This window comes from Arachis ipaensis, chromosome B8 (assembly GCF_059453495.1).
Source record: "Arachis ipaensis isolate K30076 ecotype BB chromosome B8, ASM5945349v1, whole genome shotgun sequence".
NCBI lineage: Eukaryota > Viridiplantae > Streptophyta > Magnoliopsida > Fabales > Fabaceae > Arachis > Arachis ipaensis.
This window is the reverse complement of record NC_142443.1, coordinates 50484678-50494855: the sequence shown is the minus strand read 5'-3', so window position 1 is coordinate 50494855 and position 10178 is coordinate 50484678. Positions and strand designations below refer to the sequence as shown.

Below are 10178 nucleotides of genomic sequence, written 5' to 3'. Positions count from 1 at the left end.
CGGAGGATGTATTTGTGGCAATTAAGGATTTGGTTTTTCTGGTCGATTTTTACATCCTTGAAATGCCTCCAACAGAAAATAGAAACTCATCCTCCGTTCTACTTGGTAGAACCTTCCTCAAAACCTCCAAATTCAAGTTAGATGCCTTCACCGGTGTATATTCCTTTGGGGTTGGAGACAAGACTATCAAGTTTAATTTAGAGGAAGCCATGAAACATCCTCCCGAAGAACATTCCATGCTCCGATGTAATGTAATTGATGAAGTGGTAGCGGAAGTGCAAGAAAAAGATCATAACAAGTTGTGCTACCCCATTGTTGAGGAGACAGATGACCAAGAGGATGAACAAGAGGAAGTTGTCAAGAATGAGTCCCATGAGCTTGATGAAAAGGAACCTCATCTTGAGATAAAAAGTGAACTGAAGCCCCTTTCATCTCATCTGAAGTATGCTTTCTTAGAGGATAACCAAAGGTTTCCGGTCATTATTGCTAGTGAGCTCTCAAGTGAAGAAGAGGGAAAGCTCCTAGATGTTCTAAGAAAGTACAAGAAAGCAATAGGATGGAGCCTAGCGGATATTGTGGGAATTGACCCCTGCAAGTGCATGCATAGGATCTTTCTCCAAGATGGAGCCAAGCCGGTTAGGCAACCGAAAGGAGGCTCAACCCAACCATCCTTGATGTAGTGAAGAAAGAGGTCACCCGATTACTAGATGCGGATATCATATACCCAATTTCTGACAGTGAGTGGGTGAGCCCGGTTCAAGTTGTTCCCAAGAAGTCGGACATCACAACGGTCAAGAAGGACAACGGTGAATTGGTCACTAAAAGAGTCCAAAATGCGTGGCGAGTATGTATTGACTACAGAAGATTGAACGCCGCCACACGAAAGGACCATTACCCCTTACCCTTCATCGATCAGATGCTAGACCGCTTGGCAGGTAAATCTCACTACTGTTTTCTTGATGGATTTACTGGCTACTTCCAAATACATATTGCTCCTGAAGATCAGGACAAGACCACGTTTACTTGTCTGTTTGGCACCTTTGCCTATAAAAGGATGCCATTTGGACTATGTAACGCACCCGCTACTTTTCAGCGGTGCATGACGAGTGTCTTCTCTGATCTAATGGAGAATTGCTTGGAAGTTTTTATGGACGACTTCAGCATTTATGGTATCTCATTCGATTGTTGTTTAGAGAGTTTGGCCAAGGTTCTGGCTAGATGTGTTGACACTAACCTTGTCTTGAATTTTGAAAAATGTCACTTTATGGTGCGACAAGGCTTACTGTTAGGACATGTAGTATCTCATGAAAGCATTTATGTGGACCCGGCCAAGGTCAATGTTATTACTACTTTGCCTCACCCCTCATCCGTGAGGGAGGTCCGCTCGTTTTTGGGACATGCAGGATTTTACAGGCGCTTTATCATGGACTTCAGCAAGATTTATTTGCCATTGTCGCGTCTACTCCAAAAAGATGTGGATTTTGAGTTTGACAATGAATGTGTAAAAGCTTTTGAAGAGCTAAGGAGAGTTCTTACCACAGCACCGATTGTGCGAGGCCCCAACTGGACGTTGCCATTTGAGATAATGTGCGATGCGTCGAACTATGCTGTGGGTTCCGCGCTTGCACAGCGCGATGGTAAACTCCCTTATGTCATTGCTTACTCTTCTAAGACACTAGATGCAGCACAATCCAACTATACCACTACTGAAAAAGAACTCTTAGCCATTGTTCATGCTCTAGATAAATTCAGATCTTATTTGCTAGGTTCAAAGATAGTGGTATACACGGATCATGCAGCTTTAAAGTACTTATTGACAAAGAATGAGTCAAAGCCTAGACTCATATGTTGGATCTTGCTTCTGCAAGAATTTGACATTGAGATTAGGGACCGGAGTGGATCTCAAAACCTGGTTACGGATCATTTAAGCCGCATTGAGAATTTAAAAACTAATCCATTTCCGATCAATGACTCATTCCCATTGGATAGTTTGCATGCTGTGTCGGTTAGCTTTCCTTAGTTTGCCCCAATGGCAAACTACTTGGTTGCAAGAATCTTCCCTCCCAACTTTTCGAAAAACCAAAGGGACAAGTTGAGGAGTGATTCCAAATACTATATTTGGGATGACCCTCACTTGTGGAAGAGGGGCGTAGACCAAGTAATTCGAAGATGTGTCCCGGAATCCGAATTCTAACCAATTCTTGAAGCTTGTCATTCGTCCGAATGTGGTAGCCACTTTGGCCCACAAAGGACCGCTAAAAAAGTGTTGGTTGTGGATTTTGGTGGCCAACCTTATTCAAGGATGCTAACCGGTTATGTGTGTCTTGCCATCAGTGTCAGAAGTCAGGGAACGCATCCCAAAGGGATGAAATGCCTCAGCAACCTATGCTGTTCTGTGAGATATTTGATGTATGGGGCATTGACTTTATGGGACCATTTCCCAACTCTAGTGGGTATCTGTATATTCTGTTAGCGGTTGACTACGTGTTAAAGTGGGTAGAGGCCGTACCTACCCGCCTTGATGATGCAAATATCGTTGTTTCTTTCATAAGGAATCACATTGTATGCCGTTATAGGTCGCCACGAGCAATCGTGAGCGACCAAGGATCCCACTTTTGTAACAGAAAGGTAGAAGCATTGCTCAAGCGCTATGGAGTGTCGCATAAGGTTGCTACTGCTTATCATCCGCAAACAAATGGGCAAGCAGAAGTGTCCAACCGGGAAATCAAGAGAATCTTGGAAAAAGTGGTCAATCCACAAAGAAAGGATTGGAGCCTCCGGTTAGGAGATGCATTATGGGCATATAGAACGGCCTACAAGACTCCGATAGGGATGAGCCCTTTCTGGATCGTCTATGGTAAGGCATGCCACCTTCCGGTGGAGATTGAGCATCGAGCTTATTGGGCGGTAAAGCAGTGCAACATGGATCTAGCCAAGGCGGGTGAAGCTAGGAAGCTACAACTGGAGGAGCTTGAATGTTTGAGGAATGAGTCATATGAGAATGCCCGAATCTACAAGGAAAAGACTAAAGCATTCCATGACCATCACATTCGGAAGAAGGACTTTCAAGAAGGTGATGATGTCCTCCTCTACAACTCAAGGCTCCGATTTATGCCTGGCAAGCTCCGCTCTAGATGGGAAGGACCTTTCAAGGTGAAGGAGATGAAGCCCTACGGAGTGGTGGAATTGTTTGATCCCAAAAGTGAAGTAACTTTCAAGGTGAATGGACATAGAGTGAAGAGGTATCATGGTTGCAAGCCTCCAAAGGAGCTAGAGGTGTACATATTGGAGGATGCACCAAGAAGAGATGAAGCTTAAGAAAAGGACCGTCCAACTTAAGGACGTTAAAGAAAAGTGCTTGGTGGGATGCACCCCACCATGGTAAGATCTTCCTTGTTTATATCATCTTCTTAGTATTCTTAATTTCTTGTGAATTTTGTGATCTTTTGATGATTGATTGAGTGCATAGGAATGTTAGTTTTGCTGATTTTATTGGAAAGGAAGAATGTTCTTGTAGATAGGGTGTGAAAAAGTAAAGAAAACAAAAAAAAATTGTTCTTTGAAAAAGGGCACCGACGCGCCAACGCACAGTGCGCGCGCGTGCCGGTAGCAAATCTCCACTCTTGGGCCAAATACCCGAGAGTTATGCCCACTTCGTTCCCAACTCGCGCCAGGCACTCACGCTCCCGTGTACATGCTGCCTGCGCGCACTCTGGCAATTTAACCATCGACGCGCTAGCGCACGGTGCGCGCGCGTGCCGATGGTGATATGTGAACTCCCTGGTACAAGAACCAGAGAGTTGTGCCACAATTGGGCCAACCTTGTGCTAGCACCCACGTGTCTGCGCGTAGTGCGCATCCGCACCAGTGGCAAAACACCTCAAGCACGTGTCCGCGCAAGGTGCGCGCCCGCACGCCTACCTCACTAACTCACTCTGGTACAAAAAACCAGAGACTTGAGCCAACTTTGTGCCACTTTTGTGCCTGAGGCACAACCTTTCTCGTGCGCGCGCGCCACTGACGCTCCCACGCCATCTGCTAGCACCCTCACCGACGCGCCAGCGCACCTTGCGTGCGTGCCGGTTGCGCGCATCAGTTTAATACCTTCGCGCCTGCCCTGTTTCTCTTTCTTTAAATTCTCTTTTCTCTTCTTTAGTTTCTTTTTCTTCTCCATCCATCATTTTCCTTCACTTCTTCTTCTTCCACAATCCACCACCATTGTCTCCGGCTACTCACCAGTGACAACCACTCTTTTTTGGTAGCACTGCACTTCTCTTATTTTCCCTCTCATCCTCACAAAAGAAGGTTCAACATTGTTCCTTCATACTCATCAAGGTTTTTCTCCTTCCTTTCCTTTACTTCCACTTTCCCTTGCCTTATTTCTTCTAGTTGGATGCCTCTTATTACTTTATTTAGTCTCTCTTTTACTTGCATGATGATGTTTCTTGCTTTTATTTGTTTTTTTTCTTTTTCTTTATTTCTCCATGGATGTTGAATTTGAGCTTAATTTGCATTAATAGATCTTTTGTCATTGTTTCTCTAACCTGTGCCATTGTGTGATGTTTATGTGATGATTGATGTTCTATTTTGGGCTTTAAATTGGTTTAGTATCTCATAATTGCTCATTGCTTATTTATTGCACGCCAAGTGTTCGAGGAAATGCACATATACCATTTCGGCTCAATTTAGCCATGTATTTTCAAATTGGTGCTCTCTCCTCATTCACTTGCTTTCTCTTAAATGCATTGAGTCCAGTTTGTGTGCTTTAAGTTTATACTTGCCAATTAGATATTAATTAAACATGACTTGCTTTTTTATTTTGGATGCTTGAGACTACTCTTCTCATGCCATTGCATGCTTTACTTCCTCTTGCATCCCATGCCAAGTATTATGACCCTTGCTTTTACATCTACCACGGGAATTACAATTCACTTGCATGTCTTTTGTCAAATTAATTCTTGGGTTTAATGTTTTCCTTCATTCTCTCCCTTTTTAGGATGGCCACCAAGAAAGGCAAGGAGATAGCTTCAAGGAAACCGGCCGCAAAAAGGGCACCCCAAAAATCAAACTCTAAGGCGCGTTCTTCAGTAGGAGCCAAACCCCTATCTAAGAAAGGAAAGACAACCGCTCCTATTGATGAGAATGACAAGGGCAAACCGGTGAGAGATTCTTCAAGGTTCCCCAACCGCTTCTGTGAACTTATGTTCCCCTCCATAGCGGTAAGGAACTATCACCTCGAGCATCTACTCGCTCCGCCGGACAAGGTTGCTCCTTATATTTTGCCCCGCATTGAACAGCATGGATGGGAGTTTCTCTTGAGGAAACCGAGGGAAATCAACCTCTCTTAGGTGGAAGAATTCTACACCAACTACCATCTTTCATCTCTTCAATCGGTATACATGCGCCGCAAGCAAGTTTCAGTTTCAGAAGAGGCTATTCAACAAGTGCTTAATGTCTTACCAGTGCCAAGTGACATGGATGGCTACCAAGAAGTCCTACGTCATTGCTGAGCCAGAGGCATTTTGGACCCAAGGTCGACTCCGGATGAGGCCTAAGTCCATTGACGCTCGCTTCCTCACTGTGGAAGCTAGAGCTTGGGCCCAGATCCTATCTCATTATGTGCTACCTAGCACCCACAAGTCGTCCCTCACGGCGGACCTCACCTTGCTTGTTTGGTGTGTTCTCACGGAGAAGCCGGTGAACATCCCGCCTCTTGTCAAGCAAACGATGAGTCAAGTTCACGACTGGGATAATTTGCCATTTCTAGCATTGGTGTCTAACTTAGTTGCTACTGCGGGTGTTTCTTGGGAAGCCAAGGATAAGAAGATTATGGTTTCGTGATGAGCGGATAATTTATATGCTTTTTGGCATCGTTTTTAGTATGCTTTTAGTAGGATCTAGTTACTTTTAGGGATATTTTTATTAGTTTTTATGTTAAATTCACATTTCTGGACTTTACTATGAGTTTGTGTGTTTTTCTGTGATTTCAGGTATTTTCTGGCTGAAATTGAGGGACTTGAGGAAAAATCAGATTCAGAGGTTGAAGAAGGACTGCTGATGCTGTTGGATTCTGACCTCCCTGCACTCAAAGTGGATTTTCTGGAGCTACAGAACTCCAAATGGCGCGCTCTGAACAGCGTTGGAAAGTAGACATCCAGGGCTTTCCAGCAATATATAATAGTCCATACTTTTCTCAAGTTTAAATAATGCAAAAGGGCGTTGAACGCCAGTTCTACGCTGCAGTCTGGAGTTAAACGCCAGAAACACGTCACGAACCAGAGTTGAACGCCAAAAACATGTTACAACTTGTCGTTCAACTCCAAAAGAAGCCTCTGCACGTGTAAACTTCAAGCTCAGCCCAAGCACACACCAAGTGGGCTCCGGAAGTGGATTTATGCATCAATTACTTACTTCTGTAAACCCTAGTAGCTAGTTTAGTATAAATAGGACTTTTTACTATTGTATTTACATCTTTGGATTATCTTTTGATCTATTGATCACGTTTGGAGGCTGGCCATTCGGCCATGCTTGAACCTTCATTACTTATGTATTTTCAACGGTAGAGTTTCTACACTCCATAGATTAAGGTGTGGAGCTCTGCTGTTCCTCATGATTTAATGCAAAGTACTACTGTTTTATATTCAATTCAACTTATTCCGCTTCTAAGATATCCATTCGCACCCAAGAACATGATGAATGTGATGATTATGTGACGCTCATCATCATCTCACTTATGAACGCGTGCCTGACAAACACTTCCGTTCTACATGCAAACAAGCTAGAATGAGTATCTCTTAGATAACTAATACAGGGGACGGAGTCCGAGATATTAGAATCTTCGTGGTATAAGTTAGAACCCATGGATGGCCATTCCTGAGATCTGGAAAGTCTAAACCTTATCTATGGTATTCCGAGTAGGATCTGGGAAGGGATGGCTGTGACGAACTTCAAACTCGCGAGTGCTGGGCGTAGTGACAGACGCAAAAGGAGGGTGAATCCTATTCCAGTATGATCGAAAACCTCCAGATGATTAGCCGTGCCGTGATAGAGCATTTGGACCATTTTCACAGAGAGGATGGGATGTAGCCATTGACAACGGTGATGCCCTATATAAAGCTTGCCATGGAAAGGAGTAGGAAGGATTGGATGAAGACAGTAGGAAAGCAGAGGTTCAGAGGAATGAAAGCATCTCTATACGCTTATCTGAAATTCTCACCAATGATTTACACAAGTATTTCTATCTTTATTTTCTGTTTAATTATTATTATTATTCGAAAACTCCATAACCATTTATTATACGCCTGACTGAGATTTACAAGATGACCATAGCTTGCTTCATACCAATAATCTCCGTGGGATCGACCCTTACTCACGTAAGGTTTTATTACTTGGACGACCCAGTGCACTTGCTGGTTAGTTGTATCGAAGTTGTGACAAATTATGAATTAAGATTGGGGCACCAAGTTTTTTTGGAGCCATTACCAGGGATCACAATTTCGTGCATCAAGTTTTTGGCGCCGTTGCCGGGGATTGTTCGAGTTTGGACAACTGACGGTTCATTGTGTTGTTCAAATTGGGTAATTTTCTTCTTATTTTATTTTCAAAAAGTTTTCAAAAATTTTTCAAAAATATTTTCTTCTTTTTCGTTTTTCCCAATTAATATTCGAAAAAAAAAATATTTTCAAAAAAAAATATATTTTTCTTCAGAATTTTTAAGAATGAATTCTAGTGTTTCATGAAGTATGTTGAAGCCTGGCTGGCTGTAAAGCTATGTTTAAATTCATTTGGACTGAGGCTCCCAAGTCATCATTACAAGAGCAAGCTAGTTGTTGCTAATCAAATTTGTTATTGTATGACTGATTTGTATCTTCTAAAGCTTGGCTGGCTATTAAGCCATGCCTAACCCTCAGATTGGAGCTTTAGACTAAGAGTACAAGATTCCTGGAATTCATATTAAAAATTTTGAAATCCTTTTTTTTTTCAAATAATTTTCGAAAAATACAAAAAAAAATTTATGCATTTTTCGAAAATTCATGCATTCATAGTGTTCTTCATGATCATCAAGTTGTTCTTGGCCAGTCTTCTTGTTTGATCTTCATATTTTCTTGTTTTGTGTCTTTTCTTGTTTTTCATATGCATTCTTGCATTCAGTGTCTATACATGAAAAATTTTTAAGTTTGGTGTCTTGCATGTTTTCTTTTCTTGAAAATTTTTCAAAAATAAGTCTTGATGTTCATCTTGATCTTCAAAGTGTTCTTGGTGTTCATCTTGATATTCATAGTATTCTTGCATGCATTGTGTGTTTTGATTCATAATTTTTATGTTATGAGTCTTTTTCATGTTTTTCTCTTTCATCATTAAAAATTCAAAAATAAAAAAAAAATATCTTTCCCTTTTTCACTCATAAAATTTCGAAAATTGGATTGACTCTTTCAAAAATTTTTAAAATTCAATTGTTTCTTATGAGTCAAATCAAATTTTCAATTTAAAAATCTTATCTTTTTCAAAATCTTTTTCAAAAATCAAATCTTTTTCATTTTTCTTATTTATTTTCGAAAATTTTAAAAATATTTTTTAAAAATCTTTTTCTTAATTTTACATCATATTTTCGAAAATATCATCAACAATTAATGTTTTGATTCAAAAATTTCAAGTTTGTTACTTACTTGTTAAGAAAGATTCAAACTTTAAGTTCTAGAATCATATCTTGTGATTTCTTGTGAATCAAGTCATTAATTGTGATTTTAAAAATCAAATCTTTTTCAAAAATAATTTCAATCATATCTTTTCAAAAATATCTTTTTATCTTATCTTTTTCAAATATCTTTTCTAACTTCTTATTTTCTTATCTTTTAAAAATTTGATTTTCAAAATTTGTTTCAACTAACTAATTAACTTTTTGTTTGTTTCTTATCTCTTTCAAAACTACCTAACTAACTTCCCCTCTCTAATTTTCGAAAATTCCTTCCCTCTTTTTCAAAATTTCTTTTTAATTAACTAATTATTTTAATTTTTTATTTTAATTTTATTTCATTCTTAATTTTCGAAAATCATTAACTCTTTTTCAAAAACTATTTTCGAAATTTAACTTTAAATTTTAATTTTTAATTTTCGAAAATCCTCTCACCTCTCATCTTCTTCTATTTATTTATTCATCTACTAACACTTCTCTTCATCTCATATCTTTGCTCCCCTTACCCTTGTGTTTGGATTCTCCTCCCTTCTCTTTCCTTACATTACATTCTTTTCTTCTTCTACTCACACAAAGGAATCTCTATACTGTGACATAGAGGATTCCATATTTTCTTTGTTATTCCCTTCTTTGTCATATGAGCAGGAGCAAGGACAAGAACATTCTTGTTGAAGCAGATCCAGAACCTGAAAGGACTCTGAAGAGAAAACTAAGAGAAGCTAAAATACAACAATCCAGAGACAACCTTACAGGAATTTTCGAACAGGAAGAGGAGATGGCAGCCGAAAATAATAATAATGCAAGGAGGATGCTTGATGACTTCACTGCACCTAATTCTAATTTACATCGAAGAAGCATCTCCATCCCTGCCATTGGAGCAAACAACTTTGAGCTTAAACCTCAGTTAGTTTCTCTGATGCAACAAAACTGCAAGTTTCATGGACTTCCATCTGAAGATCCTTTTCAGTTCTTAACTGAATTCTTGCAGATATGTGATATTGTTAAGACTAATGGAGTGGATCCTGAAGTCTACAGGCTCATGCTTTTCCTTTTTGCTGTGAGAGACAAAGCTAGAATATGGTTGGACTCTCAACCTAAGGATAGCCTGAACTCTTGGGATAAGCTGGTCAAGGCTTTCTTAGCCAAGTTCTTTCCTCCTCAAAAGCTGAGTAAGCTTAGAGTGGATGTTCAAACCTTCAGACAGAAAGAAGGTGAATCCCTCTATGAAGCTTGGGAGAGATACAAGGAACTGACCAAAAAGTGTCCTTCTGACATGCTTTCAGAATGGACCATCCTGGATATATTCTATGATGGTCTGTCTGAATTAGCTAAGATGTCATTGGATACTTCTGCAGGTGGATCCATTCACCTAAAGAAAATGCCTGCAGAAGCTCAAGAACTCATTCACATGGTTGCCAATAACCAGTTTATGTACACTTCTGAGAGGAATTCTGTGAGTAATGGGACGCCTCAGAAGAAGGGAGTT

The 10178-nt window shown here is 40.2% G+C and overlaps 1 non-coding gene across 1 annotated transcript; it reads right to left on the bottom strand.

Moving 5' to 3' along the window:
* Positions 1–9863: 9863 nt before the first annotated feature.
* LOC148548045 (small nucleolar RNA R71) lies at positions 9864–9971 on the bottom strand. The gene has a single exon (XR_015898726.1). It is a non-coding gene; the product is annotated as a small nucleolar RNA R71 (small nucleolar RNA).
* Positions 9972–10178: the final 207 nt, after the last annotated feature.